Below are 20,874 nucleotides of genomic sequence, written 5' to 3'. Positions count from 1 at the left end.
TGACATCACAATACATGATGACATGCTAAGTAGTATGCACTATGACGTCACTATGTATTATGACGTCATAATATATCTGCATTATGACATCACAAGGAATTATGAGAGCGTAATTTGCAGGTATTATGACCAATTTATCTTAACCAAATTTGTGTCATTTCTAGTGGAGTATCATGAGCATGTATTATGACGTCACAATATATGATGACATGCTAAATAGTATGCACTATGACGTCACAATATATTATGACATCATAATGTATCCGCATTATGACATCACAAGGAATTATGAGAGCGTAATTTGCCGGTATTATGACCAATTTCTCTTACCCCAATTTGTGTCATATCTACTGGAGTATCATGAGCATGTATCATGACGTCACAATATATGATGACATGCTAATTAGTATGCACTATGATGTCACAATGTATTATGACGTCATAATGTGTCCGCATTATGACATCACAAGGAATTATGAGAGCATAATTTGCAAGTATTATGACCAATTTCTCTTACCCCAATTTGTGTCATATCTACTGGAGGATCATGAGCATGTATTATGACGTCCCAATATATGATGACATGCTAATTAGTATGCACTATGACGTCACAATGTATGATGACGTCATAATGTATCCGCATTATGACATCACAAGGAATTAGGAGAGCGTAATTTGTAGGTATTATGACCAATTTCTCTAACCCCAATTTGTGTCATATCTAGTGGAGTATAATGAGCATGCATTATGACATCACAATATATGATGACATGCTAATTAGTATGCACTATGATGTCACAATGTATTATGACGTCATAATGTATCCGCATTATGACATCACAATGTTTTAGGAGAGCGTAGTTTGCAGGTATTATGACCAATTTCTCTTAACCCAATTTGTGTCATATGCACTGGAGTATCATGAGCATGTATTATGACATCACAATATATGATGATATGCAAAGTAGTATGCACTATGATTTCACAATGTATTATGACGTCATAATGTATCCACATTATGACATCACAATGTATTAGGAGAGCGTAATTTGCAGGTATTATGACCAATTTCTCTTACCTCAATTTGTGTCATATTTACTGGAATATCATGAGCATGTATTATGACGTCACAATATATGATGACATGCTAATTAGTATGCCCTATGACGTCACAATGCATTATGACGTCATAATGTATCCGCATTATGACATCACAAGGAATTATGAGAGCGTAATTTGCAGGTATTATGACGAATTTCTCTTAACACAATTTGTGTCATTTCTACTGGAGCATCATGAGCATGTATTATGATGTCACAATATATGATGACATGCTAACTAGTATGCACTATGACGTCACAATGTATTATGACATCATAATGTATCCGCATTATGACATCACAAGGAATTATGGGAGCGTAATTTGCAGGTATTATGACCAATTTTACTTACCCCAATTTGTGTCATATCTACTGGAGTATCATGAGCATGTATTATGACGTCACAATATATGATGACATGCTAATTAGTATGCACTATGACGTCACAATGTATTATGACGTCATAATGTATCCGCATTGTGACATTACAAGCAATACTGAGAGCGTAATTTGCAGTTATTATTACCAATTTCCCTTACCGCAATTTGTGTCATATCTACTGGAGTATCATGAGCATGTATTATGACGTCACAATATATGATGACATGCTAATTGGTATGCACTATGACGTCACAATGTATTATGACGTCATAATGTATCCGCATTATGACATCACAATGTAATAGGAGAGCGTAATTTGCATGTATTATGACCATTTTCTCTTACCCCAATTTGTGTCATATCTACTGGAGTAACATGAGCAAGTATTATGACGTCACAATATATGATGACATGCTAATTAGTATGCACTATGACGTCACAATGTATTATGACGTCATAATATATCCGCATTATGACATCACAATGTATTAGGAGAGCGTAATTTGCAGGTACTATGACCAATTTCTCTTACCCCAATTTGTGTCAAATCTACTGGAGTATCATGAGCATGTATTATGACGTCACAATATATGATGACATGCTAATTAGTATGCACTATGAGGGCACAATGTATCATGACGTCATAATGTATCCGCATTATGACATCACAAGAAATAATGAGAGCGTAATTTGCAGGTATTATGTCGAATTTCCCTTACCGCAATTTGTGTCATATCTACTGGAGTATCATGAGCATGTATTATGACGTCACAATATATGATGACATGCTAATTAGTATGCACTATGATGTCGCAATGTATTATGACGTCATAATGTATCCGCATTATGACATCACAAAGTATTAGGAGAGCGTAATTTGCAGGTATTATGACCAATTTCTCTTACCGCAATTTGTGTCGTATCTACTGGAGTATCATGAGCATGTATTATGACGTCACAATATATGATGACATGCTAATTAGTATTCACTATGACTTCACAATGTATTATGACGTCATAATGTATCCGCATTATGACATAACAATGTAATAGGAGAGCGTAATTTGCAGGTATTATGACCATTTTCTCTTACCCCAATTTGTGTCATATCTACTGGAGTATCATGAGCAAGTATTATGACGTCACAATATATGATGACATGCTATTTAGTGTGCACTATGACGTCACAATGTATTATGACATCATAATGTATCCGCATTATGACATCACAAGGAATTATGAGAGTGTAATTTGAAGGTATTAGGACCAATTTCTATTACCCCAATTTGTGTCATATCTACTGGAGTATCATGAGCATGTATTATGACGTCACAATATATGATGACATGCTAATTAGTATGCACTATGATGTCACAGTGTATTATGACGTCATAATGTATCCGCATTATGATATCACAAGGAATTAGGAGAGCGTAATTTGCAGGTATTATGACCAATTTCTCTTACCCCAATTTGTGTCATATCTACTGGAATATCATGAGTATGTATTATGACGTCACAATATATGGTGACATGCTAATCAGTATGCACTGTGACGTCACAATGTATTATGATGTCATAATGTATCCGCATTATGACATCACAATGTTTTAGGAGAGCGTAATTTGCAGGTATTATGACCAATTTCTCTTAACCCAATTTGTGTCGTATGTACTGGAGTATCATGCGCATGTATTATGACATCACAATATATGATGACATGCTAATTATTATGCACTATGACGTCACAATGTATTATGACGTCATAATGTATCCGCATTATGACATCACAAGGAATTTTGAGAGCGTAATTTGCAGGTAATATGACCAATTTCTCATACCCCAATTTGTGTAATATCTACTGGCGTATCATGAGCATGTATTTTGACGTCACAATATATGATGACATGCTAATTAGTATGCACTATGACGTCATAATGTATCCGCATTATGGCTTCAAAAGGAATTATGAGAGCGTAATTTGCAGGTATTATGACCAATTTCTCTTACCCCAATTTGTGTCATATCTACTGGAGTATCATGAGCATGTATCATGACATCAGAATATATGATGACATGCTACGTAGTATGCACTATGACGTCACAATGTATTATGACGTCATAATGTATCCACATTATGACATCACAAGTAATTATGAGAGCGTAATTTGCAGGTATTATGACCAATTTCTCTTACCCCAATTTGTGTCATATCTACTGGAGTATCATGAGCATGCATTATGACGTCACAATATATGATGACATGGTAATTGGTATGCACTATGACGTCACAATGTATTATGATGTCATAATGCATCCGCATTATGACATCACAATGTTTTAGGAGAGCGTAATATGCAGGTATTATGACCAGTTTGTCTTAACCCAATGTGTGTCATATGTATTGGAGTATCATGAGCACGTATTATGACATCACAATATATGATGAAATGCTAATTATTATGCACTATGACGTCACAATGTATTATGACATCATAATGTATCCGCATTATGACATCACAAGAAATTATGAGAGCGTAATTTGCAGGTATTATGACCAATTTCTCTTACCCCAATTTGTGTCGTATCTACTGGAGTATATTGAGCATGTATTATGACGTCACAATATATGGCGACATGCTAATTAGTATGCACTATGATGTAACAATGTATTATGACGTCATAATGTATCCGCATTATGACATCACAAGGAATTATGAGAGCGTAATTTGCAGGTATTATGAACAATTTCTCTTACCTCAATTTGTGTCATTTCTACTGGAGTATAATGAGTATGTATTATGACGTCACAATATATGATGACATGCTAATTAGTATGCACTATGACGTCACAATGTATTATGACGTCATAATGTATCCGCATTATGACATCACAATGTTTTAGGAGAGCGTAATTTGCAGATTATGACCAATTTCTCTTAACTCAATTTGTGTCATATGTACTGGAGTATCATGAGCATGTATTATAACATCACAAAATATGATGACATGCTAATTAGTATGCACTGTGACGTCACAATGTATTATGACGTCATAATGTATCTGCATTATGACATCATAAGGAATAATGAGAGCGTAATTTGCAGGTATTATGACCAATTTCTCTTACCACAATTTGTGTCATATCTACTGGAGTATCATGAGCATGTATTATGATATCACAATATATGATGACATGCTAATTAGTATGCACTATGATGTCACAATGTATTATGACGTCATAATATATCCACATTATGACATCACAAGAAATTATGAGAGCGTAATTTGCAGCTATTATGAACAATTTCCCTTACCGCAATTTGTGTCATATCTACTGGAGTATCATGAGCATGTATTATGACGTCACAATATATGATGAAATGCTGATTAGTATGCACTATGACGTCACAATGTATTATGACGTCATAATGTATCCACATTATGACATCACAATGTATTAGGAGAGCGTAATTTGCAGGTATTCTGACCAATTTCTCTTACCCCAATTTGTGTGATATCTACTGGAGTATCATGAGCATGTATTACGACGTCAAAATATATGATGACATGCTAATTAGTATGCACTATGACATCACAATGTATTATGACGTCATAATGTATCCGCATTATGACATAACAATGTAATAGGAGAGCGTAATTTGCAGGTATTATGACCATTTTCTCTTACCCCAATTTGTGTCATATCTACTGGAGTATCATGAGCAAGTATTATGACGTCACAATATATGATGACATGCTATTTAGTGTGCACTATGACGTCACAATGTATTATGACATCATAATGTATCCGCATTATGACATCACAAGGAATTATGAGAGTGTAATTTGAAGGTATTAGGACCAATTTCTATTACCCCAATTTGTGTCATATCTACTGGAGTATCATGAGCATGTATTATGACGTCACAATATATGATGACATGCTAATTAGTATGCACTATGATGTCACAATGTATTATGACGTCATAATGTATCCGCATTATGATATCACAAGGAATTAGGAGAGCGTAATTTGCAGGTATTATGACCAATTTCTCTTACCCCAATTTGTGTCATATCTATTGGAATATCATGAGTATGTATTATGACGTCACAATATATGGTGACATGCTAATCAGTATGCACTGTGACGTCACAATGTATTATGATGTCATAATGTATCCGCATTATGACATCACAATGTTTTAGGAGAGCGTAATTTGCAGGTATTATGACCAATTTCTCTTAACCCAATTTGTGTCGTATGTACTGGAGTATCATGCGCATGTATTATGACATCACAATATATGATGACATGCTAATTATTATGCACTATGACGTCACAATGTATTATGACGTCATAATGTATCCGCATTATGACATCACAAGGAATTATGAGAGCGTAATTTGCAGGTATTATGACCAATTTCTCATACCCCAATTTGTGTAATATCTACTGCAGTATCATGAGCATGTATTTTGACGTCACAATATATGATGACATGCTAATTAGTATGCACTATGACGTCATAATGTATCCGCATTATGGCTTCAAAACGAATTATGAGAGTGTAATTTGCAGGTATCATGACCAATTTCTCTTACCCCAATTTGTGTCATATCTACTGGAGTATCATGAGCATGTATCATGACATCACAATATATGATGACATGCTAATTAGTATGCACTATGACGTCACAATGTATTATGACGTCATAATGTATCCACATTATGACATCACAAGTAATTATGAGAGCGTAATTTGCAGGTATTATGACCAATTTCTCTTACCCCAATTTGTGTCATATCTACTGGAGTATCATGAGCATGCATTATGACGTCACAATATATGATGACATGGTAATTGGTATGCACTATGACGTCACAATGTATTATGATGTCATAATGCATCCGCATTATGACATCACAATGTTTTAGGAGAGCGTAATATGCAGGTATTATGACCAATTTCTCTTAACCCAATGTGTGTCATATGTATTGGAGTATCATGAGCACGTATTATGACATCACAATATATGATGAAATGCTAATTATTATGCACTATGACGTCACAATGTATTATGACATCATAATGTATCCGCATTATGACATCACAAGAAATTATGAGAGCGTAATTTGCAGGTATTATGACCAATTTCTCTTACCCCAATTTGTGTCGTATCTACTGGAGTATAATGAGTATGTATTATGACGTCACAATATATGATGACATGCTAATTAGTATGCACTATGACGTCACAATGTATTATGACGTCATAATGTATCCGCATTATGACATCACAATGTTTTAGGAGAGCGTAATTTGCAGATTATGACCAATTTCTCTTAACTCAATTTGTGTCATATGTACTGAAGTATCATGAGCATGTATTATAACATCACAAAATATGATGACATGCTAATTAGTATGCACTGTGACGTCACAATGTATTATGACGTCATAATGTATCTGCATTATGGCATCACAAGGAATAATGAGAGCGTAATTTGCAGGTATTATGACCAATTTCTCTTACCACAATTTGTGTCATATCTACTGGAGTATCATGAGCATGTATTATGACATCACAATATATGATGACATGCTAATTAGTATGCATTATGACGTCACAATGTATTATGACGTCATAATATATCCACATTATGACATCACAAGAAATTATGAGAGCGCAATTTGCAGCTATTATGAACAATTTCCCTTAAAGCAATTTGTGTCATATCTACTGGAGTATCATGAGCATGTATTATGACGTCACAATATATGATGAAATGCTAATTAGTATGCACTATGACGTCACAATGTATTATGACGTCATAATGTATCCACATTATGACATCACAATGTATTAGGAGAGCGTAATTTGCAGGTATTCTGACCAATTTCTCTTACCCCAATTTGTGTGATATCTACTGGAGTATCAAGAGCATGTATTATGACGTCACAATATATGATGACATGCTAATTAGTATGCACTATGACGTCGCAATGTATTATGACGTCATAATGTATCCGCATTATGACATCACAATGTATTAGGAGAGCGTAATTTGCAGGTAATATGACCAATTTCTCTTACCCCAATTTGTGTCATATCTACTGGAGTATCATGAGCATGTATTATGACGTTACAATATATGATGACATGCTAATTAGTATGCACTATGACGTCACAATGTATTATGACGTCATAATGCATCCATATTATGATGTCATAATGTATTCGCATCATGACATCACAAGGTTTTAGGAGAGCGTAATTTGCAGGTAGTATGTCCAATTTTTCTTACCCCAATTTGTGTAATATCTACTGGAGTATCATGAGCATGTATTATGACGTCAAAATATATGATGACATGCTAATTAGTATGCACTATGAGGGCACAATGTATTATGACGTCATAATGTGTCCGCATTATGACATCACAAGGAATTATGAGAGCGTAATTTGCAGTTATTATGACCAATTTCTCTTACCCCAATTTGTGTCATATCTACTGGAGTATCATGAGGATGTATTATGATATCACAATGTATGATGACATGCTAATTAGTATGCACTATGAGGGCACAATGTATTATGACGTCATAATGTATCCACATTATGGCATCACAAGGAATTAGGAGAGCGTAATTTACAGGTATTATGACCAATTTCTCTTACCCCAATTTGTGTCATATCTCCTGGAGCATCATGAGTATGTATTATGACGTCACAATATATGATGACATGCTAATTATTATGCACTATGTAGTATGATGTCATAATGTATCCGCATTATGACATCACAAGGAATTATGAGAGCGTAATTTGCACGTATTATGACCAATTTCTCTTACCCCAATTTGTGTCATATCTACTGCAGTATCATGAGCATGTATTATGACGTCAAAATATATGATCACATGCTAATTAGTATGCACTATAACGTCACAATGTATTATGACGTCATAATGTATCCGCATTATGACATCCCAAGGAATTATGAGAGTGTAATTTGCAGCCATTATGACCAATTTCTCTTACCCCAATTTCTGTGATATCTACTGGAGTATCATGAGCATGTATTATGACATCACAATATATGATGACATGCTAATTAGTATGCACTATGACGTCACACTGTATTATGACGTTATAATGTATCCGCATTATGACATCACAATGTTTTAGGAGAGCGTAATTTGCAGGTATTATGACCAATTTCCCTTAACAAAATTTGTGTCATATGTACTGGAGTACCATGAGCATGTATTATGACATCACAATATATGATGACATGCTAATTAGTATTCACTATGATGTCACAATGTATTATGACGTCATAATGTGTCCGCATTATGACATCGCAAGGAATTATGAGAGCGTAATTTGCAGGTATTATAACCAATTTCTCTTACCCCAATTTGTGTCATATCTACTGGAGTATCATGAGCATGTATTATGACGTCACAATATATGATGACATGCTAATTAGTATGCACTATGACGTCACAATGTATTATGACGTCATAATGTATCCGCATTATGACATCACAAGAAATAATGAGAGCGTAATTTGCAGGTATTATGACGAATTTCCCTTACCGCAATTTGTGTCATATCTACTGGAGTATCATGAGCTTGTATTATGACGTCACAATATATGATGACATGCTAATTAGTATGCACTATGACGTCGCAATGTATTATGACGTCATAATGTATCCGCATTATGACATCACAATGTATTAGGAGAGCGTAATTTGCAGGTATTATGACCAATTTCTCTTACCCCAATTTGTGTCATATCTACTGGAGTATCATGAGCATGTATTATGACGTCACAATATATGATGACATGCTAATTAGTATGCACTATGACGTCACAATGTATTATGACGTCATAATGTATCCGTATTATGGCGTCATAATGTATTCGCATTATGACATCACAATGTTTTAGGAGAGCGTAATTTGCAGGTAGTATGACCAATTTCTCTTACCCCAATTTGTGTCATATCTACTGGAGTATCATGAGCATGTATTATGACGTCAAAATATATGATGACATGCTAATTAGTATGCACTATGAGGGCACAATGTATTATGACGTCATAATGTGTCCGCATTATGACATCACAAGGAATTATGAGAGCGTAATTTGCAGGTATTATGACCAATTTCTCTTACCCCAATTTGTGTCATATCTACTGGAGTATCATGAGGATGTATTATGACATCACAATGTATGATGACATGCTAATTAGTATGCACTATGAGGGCACAATGTATTATGACGTCATAATGTATCCACATTATGGCATCACAAGGAATTAGGGGAGCGTAATTTGCAGGTATTATGACCAATTTCTCTTACCCCAATTTGTGTCATATCTCCTGGAGCATCATGTGTATGTATTATGACGTCACAATATATGATGACATGCTAATTAGTATGCACTATGTAGTATGATGTCATAATGTATCCGCATTATGACATCACAAGGAATTATGAGAGCGTAATTTGCAGGTATTATGACCAATTTCTCTTAACCCAATTTGTGTCATATCTAGTGGAGTATCATGAGCATGTATTATGACGTCAAAATATATGATCACATGCTAATTAGTATGCACTATGACGTCACAATGTATTAAGACGTCATAATGTATCCGCATTCTGACATCACAATGTAATAGGAGAGCATAATTTGCAGGTGTTATGACCATTTTCTCTTACCCCAATTTGGGTCATATCTACTGGAGTATCACGAGCATGAATTATGACGTCACAATATATGATGACATGCTAATTAGTATGCACTATGACGTCACAATGTAGTATGACGTCATAATGTATCTGCATTATGACATCACAATGTTTTAGGAGGGCGTAATTTGCAGGTATTATGACCAATTTCTCTTACCCCAAATTGTGTCATATCTACTGGAGTATCATGAGCATGTATTGTGACGTCACAATATATGATGACATACTAATTAGTTTGCACTATGAGGGCACAATATATTATGACGTCATAATGTATCCACATTATGGCATCACAAGGAATTAGGAGAGCGTAGTTTGCAGGTATTATTACCAATTTCTCTTACCCCAATTTGTGTCATATCTCCTGGAGCATTATGAGTATGTATTATCACGTCACAATAGATGATGACATGCTAATTAGTATGCACTATGACGTCACAATGTATTATGATGTCATAATGTATCCGTATTATGACATCACAAGGAATAATGAGAGCGTAATTTGCAGGTATTATGACTAATTTCTCTTACCCCAATTTGTGTCATATCTACTGGAGTATCATGAGCATGTATTATGACATCACAATGTATGATGACATGCTAATTAGTATGCACTATGAGGGCACAATGTATTATGACGTCATAACGTATCCACATTATGGCATCACAAGGTCTTAGGAGAGCGTAATTTGCTGGTATTATGACCAATTTCTCTTACCACAATTTGTGTCATATCTACTGGAATATGATGAGCATGTATTATGACGTCACAATATATGATGACATGCTAATTAGTAGGCACTATGACGTCACAATGCATTATGACGTCATAATGTATCCGCATTATGACATCACAAGGAATTATGAAGCGTAATTTGCAGGTATTATGACGAATTTCTCTTAACACAATTTGTGTCATTTCTACTGGAGTATCATGAGCATGTATTATGACGTCAAAATATATGTTGACATGCGAACTAGTATGCACTATGACGTCACAATGTATTATGACATCATAATGTATCCGCATTATGACATCACAAGGAATTATGAAGCGTAATTTGCAGGTATTACGACCAATTTTACTTACCCCAATTTGTGTCATATCTACTGGAGTATCATGAGCATGTATTATGACGTCACAATATATGATGACATGCTAATTAGTATGAACTTTGACGTCACAATGTATTATGACGTCATAATGTATCCGCATTATGACATTACAAGAAATAATGAGAGCGTAATTTGCAGGTATTATGACCAATTTCCTTTACCGCAATTTGTGTCATATCTACTGGAGGATCATGAGCATGCATTATGACATCACAATATATGATGACATGCTAATTAGTATGCACTATGATGTCACAATGTATTATGACGTCATAATGTATCCGCATTATGACATCACAATGTAATAGGAGAGCGTAATTTGCAGGTATTATGACCAATTTCTCTTACCCCAATTTGTGTCATATATACTGGAGTATCATGAGCATGTATTATGATGTCACAATATATGATGACATGTTAATTAGTATGCACTATGACGTCACAATGTATTATGGCATCATAATGTATCCGCATTGTGACATCACAAGGAATTATGAGAGCCTAATTTGCAGGTATTATGACCAATTTTCCTTACCCCAATTTGTGTCATATCTAATGGAGTATCTTGAGCATGTATTATGACGTCACAATATATGATGTCATGCTAATTAGTATGCACTATGATGTCACAATGTATTATGACGTCATAAAGTTTCCACAAAATGACATAACAATGTTTTAGGAGAGCGCAATTTGCAGGTATTAAGACCAATTTCTCTTAACCCAATTTGTGTCATATCTACTGGAGTATCATGAGCCTGTATTATGACATCACAATATATGATGACATGCTAATTAGTGTGCACTATAACGTCACAATATATTATGATGTCATAATCTATCTGCATTATGACATCAGAATGTTTTAGGAGACCGTAATTTACAGGTATTATGACCAATTTCTCTTAACACAATTTGTGTCATATGTACTGGAGTATCATGAGCATGTATTATGACATCACAATATATGATGACATGCTAAGTAGTATGCACTATGATGTCACAATGTATTATGACGTCATAATGTATCCGCATTATGACATCACAATGTATTAGGAGAGCGTAATTTGCAGGTATTATGACAAATTTGTCTTACCCCAATTTGTGTTATATGTACTGAAATATCATGAGCATGTATTATGACGTCACAATATATGATGACATGCTAATTAGTATGCACTATGACGTCACAATGCATTATGACGTCATAATGTATCCGCATTATGACATCACAAGGAATTATGAGATCGTAATTTGCAGGTATTATGACCAAATTCCCTTACCGCAATTTGTGTCGTATCTACTGGAGTATCATGAGCATGTATTATGACGTCACAATATATGATGACATGCTAATTAGTATGCACTAAGATGTCACAATGTATTATGACGTCATAATGTATCCGCATTATGACATCACAATGTATTAGGGGAGCGTAATTTGCAGGTATTATGACCAATTTCTCTTACCACAGTTTGTGTCATATCTACTGGAGTATCATGAGCATGTATTATGACGTCACAATATATGATTACATGCTAATTAGTATGCATTAAGACGTCACAATGTATTATGACGTCATAATGTGTCCGCATTATGACATCACAATGTAATAGGAGAGCGTAATTTGCAGGTATTATGACCAATTTCTCTTACCCCAATTTGTGTCATATCTACTGGAGTATCATGAGCATCTATTATGACGTCACAATATATGATGACATGCTAATTAGTATGCACTATGACATCACAATATATTATGACGTCATAATGTGTCCGCATTATGACATCACAAGGAATTATGAGAGCGTAATTTGCAGGTATTATGAGCAATTTCTCTTACCCCAATTTGTGTCATATCTACTGGAGGATCATGATCATGTATTATGACGTCACAATATATGATGACATGCTAATTAGTATGCACTATGACGTCACAATATATTATGACGTCATAATGTATCCGCATTATGACATCACAAGGAATTATGAGAGCGTAATTTGCCGGTATTATGACCAATTTCTCTTACCCCAATTTGTGTCATATCTACTGGAGTATCATCAGCATGTATCATGACGTCACAATATATGATGACATGCTAATTAGTATGCACTATGATGTCACAATGTATTATGACGTCATAATGTTTCCGCATTATGACATCACAAGAAATTATGAGAGCATAATTTGCAAGTATTATGACCAATTTCTCTTACCCCAATTTTTGTCATATCTACTGGAGGATCATGAGCATGTATTATGACGTCCCAATATATGATGACATGCTAATTAGTATGCACTATGACGTCACAATGTATTATGACGTCATAATGTATCCGCATTATGACATCACAAGGAATTAGGAGAGCGTAATTTGTAGGTATAATGACCAATTTCTCTTACCCCAATTTGTGTCATATCTACTGGAGTATAATGAGCATGCATTATGACATCACAATATATGATGACATGCTAATTAGTATGCACTATGATGTCACAATGTATTATGACGTCATAATGTATCCGCATTGTGACATTACAAGCAATACTGAGAGCGTAATTTGCAGTTATTACCAATTTCCCTTACCGCAATTTGTGTCATATCTACTGGAGTATCATGAGCATGTATTATGACGTCACAATATATGATGACATGCTAATTGATATGCACTATGACGTCACATTGTATTATGACGTCATAATGTATCCGCATTATGACATCACAATGTAATAGGAGAGCGTAATTTGCAGGTATTATGACCATTTTCTCTTACCCCAATTTGTGTCATATCTACTGGAGTAACATGAGCAAGTATTATGACGTCACAATATATGATGACATGCTAATTAGTATGCACTATGACGTCACAATGTATTATGACGTCATAATATATCCGCATTATGACATCACAATGTACTGCAGAGCGTAATTTGCAGGTACTATGACCAATTTCTCTTACCCCAATTTGTGTCAAATCTACTGGAGTATCATGAGCATGTATTATGACGTCACAATATATGATGACATGCTAATTAGTATGCACTATGAGGGCACAATGTATTATGACGTCATAATGTATCAGCATTATGACATAACAATGTAATAGGAGAGCGTAATTTGCAGGTATTATGACCATTTTCTCTTACCCAAATTTGTGTCATATCTACTGGAGTATCATGAGCAAGTATTATGACGTCACAATATATGATGACATGCTATTTAGTGTGCACTATGACGTCACAATGTATTATGACAGCATAATGTATCCGCATTATGACATCACAAGGAATTATGAGAGTGTAATTTGAAGGTATTAGGACCAATTTCTATTACCCCAATTTGTGTCATATCTACTGGAGTATCATGAGCATGTATTATGACGTCACAATATATGATGACATGCTAATTAGTATGCACTATGATGTCACAATGTATTATGATGTCATAATGTATCCGCATTATGATATCACAAGGAATTAGGAGAGCGTAATTTGCAGGTATTATGACCAATTTCTCTTACCCCAATTTGTGTCATATCTACTGGAATATCATGAGTATGTATTATGACGTCACAATATATGATGACATGCTAATCAGTATGCACTGTGACGTCACAATGTATTATGATGTCATGATGTATCCTCATTATGACATCACAATGTTTTAGGAGAGCGTAATTTGCAGGTATTATGACCAATTTCTCTTAACCCAATTTGTGTCGTATGTACTGGAGTATCATGCGCATGTATTATGACATCACAATATATGATGACATGCTAATTATTATGCACTATGACCTCACAATGCATTATGACGTCATAATGTATCCGCATTATGACATCACAAGGAATTATGAGAGCATAATTTGCAGGTATTATGACCAATTTCTCCTACCCCAATTTGTGTAATATCTACTGGAGTATCATGAGCATGTATTTTGACGTCACAATATATGATGACATGCTAATTAGTATGCACTATGACGTCATAATGTATCCGCATTATGGGTTCAAAAGGAATTATGAGAGCGTAGTTTGCAGGTATTATGACCAATTTCTCTTACCCCAATTTGTGTCATATCTACTGGAGTATCATGAGCATGTATCATGACATCACAATATATGATGACATGCTAATTAGTATGCACTATGACGTCACAATGTATTATGATGTCATAATATATCAACATTATGACATCACAAGTAATTATGAGAGCGTAATTTGCAGGTATTATGACCAATTTCTCTTACCCCAATTTGTGTCATATCTACTGGAGTATCATGAGCATGCATTATGACGTCACAATATATGATGACATGGTAATTGGTATGCACTATGACGTCACAATGTATTATGACGTCATAATGCATCCGCATTATGACATCACAATGTTTTAGGAGAGCGTAATATGCAGGTATTATGACCAATTTCTCTTAACCCAATGTGTGTCATATGTATTGGAGTATCATGAGCACGTATTATGACATCACAATATATGATGAAATGCTAATTATTATGCACTATGAGATCACAATGTATTATGACATCATAATGTATCCGCATTATGACATCACAAGAAATTATGAGAGCGTAATTTGTAGGTATTATGACCAATTTCTCTTACCCCAATTTTTGTCGTATCTACTGGAGTATATTGAGCATGTATTATGACGTCACAACATATGGAGACATGCTAATTAGTATGCACTATGACGTAACAATGTATTATGACGTCATAATTTATCCGCATTATGACATCACAAGGAATTATGAGAGCGTAATTTGCAGGTATTATGACCAATTTCTCTTACCTCAATTTGTGTCATTTCTACTGGAGTATCATGAGTATGTATTATGACGTCACAATATATGATGACATGCTAATTAGTATGCACTATAACGTCACAATGTATTATGACGTCATAATGTATCCGCATTATGACATCACAATGTTTTAGGAGAGCGTAATTTGCAGATTATGACCAATTTCTCTTAACTCAATTTGTGTCATATGTACTGGAGTATCATGAGCATGTATTATAACATCACAAAATATGATGACATGCTAATTAGTATGCACTGTGACGTCACAATGTATTATGACGTCATAATGTATCCGCATTATGACATCACAAGGAATAATGAGAGCGTAATTTGCAGGTATTATGACCAATTTCTCTTACCACAATTTGTGTCATATCTACTGGAGTATCATGAGCATGTATTATGACGTCACAATATATGATGAAATGCTAATTAGTATGCACTATGACGTCACAATGTATTATGACGTCATAATGTATCCACATTATGACATCACAATGTATTAGGAGAGCGTAATTTGCAGGTATTCTGACCAATTTCTCTTACCCCAATTTGTGTGATATCTACTGGAGTATCATGAGCATGTATTACGACGTCAAAATATATGATGACATGCTAATTAGTATGCACTATGACGTCACAATGTATTAAGACGTCATAATGTATCCGCATTCTGACATCACAGTGTAATAGGAGAGCATAATTTGCAGGTATTATGACTATTTTCTCTTACCACAATTTGGGTCATATCTACTGGAGTATCATGAGCATGTATTATGATGCCACAATATATGATGACATGCTAATTAGTATGCACTATGACGTCACAATGTATTATGACGTCATAATGTATCCGCATTATGACATCACAATGTTTTAGGAGGGCGTAATTTGCAGGTATTATGACCAATTTCTCTTACCACAAATTGTGTCATATCTACTGGAGTATCATGAGCATGTATTGTGACGTCACAATATATGATGACATATTAATTAGTATGCACTATGAGGGCAGAATGTATTATGACGTCATAATGTATCCACATTATGGCATCACAAGGAATTAGGAGAGCGTAATTTGCAGGTATTATTACCAATTTCTCTTACCCCAATTTGTGTCATATCTCCTGGAGCATTATGAGTATGTATTATCACGTCACAATATATGATGATATGCTAATTAGTATGCACTATGACGTCACATTGTATTATGATGTCATAATGTATCCGCATTATGACATCACAAGGAATAATGAGAGCGTAATTAGCAGGTATTATGACTAATTTCTCTTACCCCAATTTGTGTCATATCTACTGGAGCATCATGAGCATGAATTATGACGTAACAATATATGATGACATGCTGATTAGTATGCACTATGACGTCACAATGTATTATGACGTCATAATGTATCCGCATTATGACATCACAATGTTTTAGGAGAGCGTAATTTGCAGGTATTATGACCAATTTCTCTTAACCCAATTTGTGTCATATGTACTGGAGTATCTTGAGCATGTATTATGATGTCACAATATATGATGACATGTTAGGTAGTATGCACTATGACGTCACAATGTATTATGACATCATAATGTATCCGCATTATGACATCACAAGTAATTATGAGAGCGTAGTTTGCAGGTATTATGACCAAATTCTCTTGCCACAATTTGTGTCATATGTACTGGAGTATCATGAGCATGTATTATGACGTCACAATATATGATGACATCATATTTAGTATGCACTATGACATCACAATGTATTATGACTTCGTAATGTATCGGCATTATGACATCACAATGTATTAGGAGAGCATAATTTGCTGGTATTATGACCAATTTCTCTTACCACAATTTGTGTCATATCTACTGGAGTATTATGAGCATGTATTATGACGTCACAATATATGATGACATGCTAATTAGTATGCACTATAACGTCACAATATATTATGACGTCATAATATATCCGCATTATGACATCTCAAGGAATTATGAGAGCGTAATTTGCAGGTATTATGACCAATTTCTCTTACCCCAATTTGTGTCATATCTACTGGAGTATCATGAGCATGTATTATGATGTCAAAATATATGATGACATGCTAATTAGTATGCACTATGTTGTCACAATGTATTTTGACGTCATAATATATCCTCATTATGACATCACAATGTTTTATGAGAGCGTAATTTGCAGGTAATATGACCAATTTCTCTTAACCCAATTTGTGTCATATGTACTGGAGTATCATGAGCATGTATTATGACATCACAATATATGATGGGATGCTAGGTAGTATGCACTATGACGACACAATGTATTATGACGTCATACTGTATCCGCATTATGACATCACAAGGAATTATGAGAGCGTAATTTGCGGGTATTATGACCAAATTCTCTTGCCCCAATTTGTGTCATATCTACTGGAGTATCATGAGTATGTATTATGACGTCACAATATAGGATGACATGCTAATTAGTATGCACTATGACATCACTATGTAGTATGACGTCATAATGTATCCGCATTATGACATCACAAGGAATTATGAGAGCGTAATTTGCAGGTATTATGACGAATTTCTCTTAACCGAATTTGTGACATTTCTACTGGAGTATCATGAGCATGTATTATGACGTCACAATATATGATGACATGCTAACTAGTATGCAGTATGACATCACAATGTATTATGACATCATAATGTATCCGCATTATGACATCACTAGGAATTATGAGAGCGTAATTTGCAGGTATTATGACCAATTTTACTTACCCCAATTTGTGTCATATCTACTGGAGTATCATGAGCATGTATTATGACATCACAATATATGATGACATGCTAATCAGTATGCACTATGACGTCACAATGTATTATGACGTCATAATGTATCCACATTATGACATTACAAGAAATACTGAGAGCGTAATTTGCAGGTATTATGACCAATTTCCCTTACCGCAATTTGTGTCGTATCTACTGGAGTATCATGAGCATGTATTATGACGTCACAATATATGATGACATGCTAATTAGTATGCACTATGATGTCACAATGTATTATGACGTCATAATGTATCCGCATTATGACATCACAATGTATTAGGGGAGCGTAATTTGCAGGTATTATGACCAATTTCTCTTACCACAGTTTGTGTCATATCTACTGGAGTATCATGAGCATGTATTATGACGTCACAATATATGATGACATGCAAATTAGCATGCACTATGACGTCACAATGTATTATGACGTCATAATGTGTCCGCATTATGACATCACAATGTAATAGGAGAGCGTAATTTGCAGGTATTATGACCAATTTCTCTTACCCAAATTTGTGTCATATACACTGCAGTATCATGAGCATGTATTATGACGTCACAATATATGATGACATGCTAATTAGTATGCAGTATGATGTCACAATGTATTATGACGTCATAATGTATCCACATTATGACATCACAAGGAATTAGGAGAGCGTAATTTGCAGGTATTATGACCAATTTCTCTTACCACAATTTGTGTCATATATACTGGAGTATCATGAGCATGTATTATGACATCACAATATATGATGACATGCTAATTAGTATGCACTATGACGTCACAATGTATTATGACGTCATAAAGTATCCGCATTATGACATCACAATATTTTAGGAGAGCGCAATTTGCAGGTATTATGACCAATTTCTCTTACCCCAATTTGTGTCATATATACTGGAGTGTCATGAGCATGTATTATGACATCACAATATATGATGACATGCTAATTAGTATGCACTATGACGTCACAATGTATTATGACGTCAGAATGTATCCGCATTACGTCATCACAATGTTTTAGGAGAGCGTAATTTGCAGGTATTATGACCAATTTCTCTTAACCCAATTTGTGTCATATGTACTGGAGTATCATGAGCATGTATTATGATATCACAATATATGATGACATGCTAATTGGTATGCACTATGACGTCACAATGTATTATGACGTCATAATGTATCCGCATTATGACATCACAAGGAATTATGAGAGCGTAATTTGCAGGTATTATGACCAATTTCTCTTACCCCAATTTGTGTCATATCTACTGGAATATCATGAGCATGAATTTTGACGTCACAATGTATGATGACATGCTGATTAGTATGCACTATGACGTCACAATGTATTATGACATCATAATGTATCCGCATTATGACATCACAATGTTTTAGGAGAGCGTAATTTGCAGGTAATATGACCAATTTCTCTTCACCCAATTTGTGTCATATGTACTGGAGTATCATGAGCATGTATTATGACATCACAATATATGACGACATGCTAGGTAGTATGCACTATGACGTCACAATGTATTATGACGTTATAATGTATCCACATTATGACATCACAAGGAATTATGAGAGCGTAGTTTGCAGGTATTATGACCAAATTCTCTTACCACAATTAGTGTCATATCTACTGGAGTATCATGAGCATGTATTATGACGTCACAATATATGATGACATGCTAATTAGTATGCACTATGACGTCACAATGTATTATGACGTCATAATGTATCCGCATTTTGACATCTGTATATGTATTATGTGGTCACAATATATGATGACATGCTAATTAGTATGCACTATGACGTCACAA

Source organism: Aotus nancymaae, unplaced genomic scaffold (genome assembly GCF_030222135.1).
Source record: "Aotus nancymaae isolate 86718 unplaced genomic scaffold, 86718_ANA_hifiasm-v0.15.2.pri h1tg000250l, whole genome shotgun sequence".
NCBI classification, from domain to species: domain Eukaryota; kingdom Metazoa; phylum Chordata; class Mammalia; order Primates; family Aotidae; genus Aotus; species Aotus nancymaae.
Note: the sequence above shows the minus strand (reverse complement) of the source record.